An 849-nucleotide genomic window follows, 5' to 3' on the forward strand; every position below is an offset into this window, starting at 1 on the left:
AAAAAAAGGGACACTTACTTTGATAATACACAATTTAGGCGAATTGACTAGATATATACTAATCATTTTTTTATTACTAGCATATTTAGGGTCTATTTTCTATTCACAGTGTAACCTTGTTACACGTTAGTGGAAAAACTTAATTATGAAGAATTTCATTGCCATAACAGAGCAAACGCATCGCCAATTCAGAAATCTTGCTCATGTATTAATTAACTCAGCCGTAACGCTCTAAAGTGTTAGTTACAGCTGAGTTACGTTATGTTGCGGCTGATTTAAGGAAAACGGCTGAGTTATGAGTGAACGGCTGAATTATGAGCATAACACAGTCAATAGTTACGGTTGACTTAATAAAATCTGGCAGGGTTATGAGCGAACGACTGACTTACGAGCAAAGCCCAACCTTTTTTTATGGCTGAATTTTGACACGATGGTTGTTTTGTTAAAAATTTGGCTGAGTTATTGATTCAACACAGCTGAATTATGTTTCTCTGGCATGCTGAGTTATCGACGGCTGACTTATGGGATGCCGTTGTGGCTGACTTATGTTTCAGAGTCATAAAGTCAGCCATAATGAGCTAGTTTAACGGATAATTCGGCCTTGTTACGGCTGACTTATTAGCAAAAGATTAATTACTATAATATTATGCAGTTACGGCTGACTTATTAAACGATACGACTTAGTTAAAGATTTACATTTCAACTGAATTTGGGAGCCTTTTTTTCTTTTTTTTGAAAATTACTGTAGTAGTATTCATGATGCGGTTGAATTAAAGATTTGTTGTATGGCTAATTTAATTTGGGTGAGTTACATGTTCGTTTGGTGGTAGACATGCCACTTCATCAATT

The sequence above is a fragment of the Capsella rubella genome, unplaced genomic scaffold, assembly GCF_000375325.1.
Source record: "Capsella rubella cultivar Monte Gargano unplaced genomic scaffold, Caprub1_0 scaffold_5, whole genome shotgun sequence".
Classification (NCBI taxonomy): domain Eukaryota; kingdom Viridiplantae; phylum Streptophyta; class Magnoliopsida; order Brassicales; family Brassicaceae; genus Capsella; species Capsella rubella.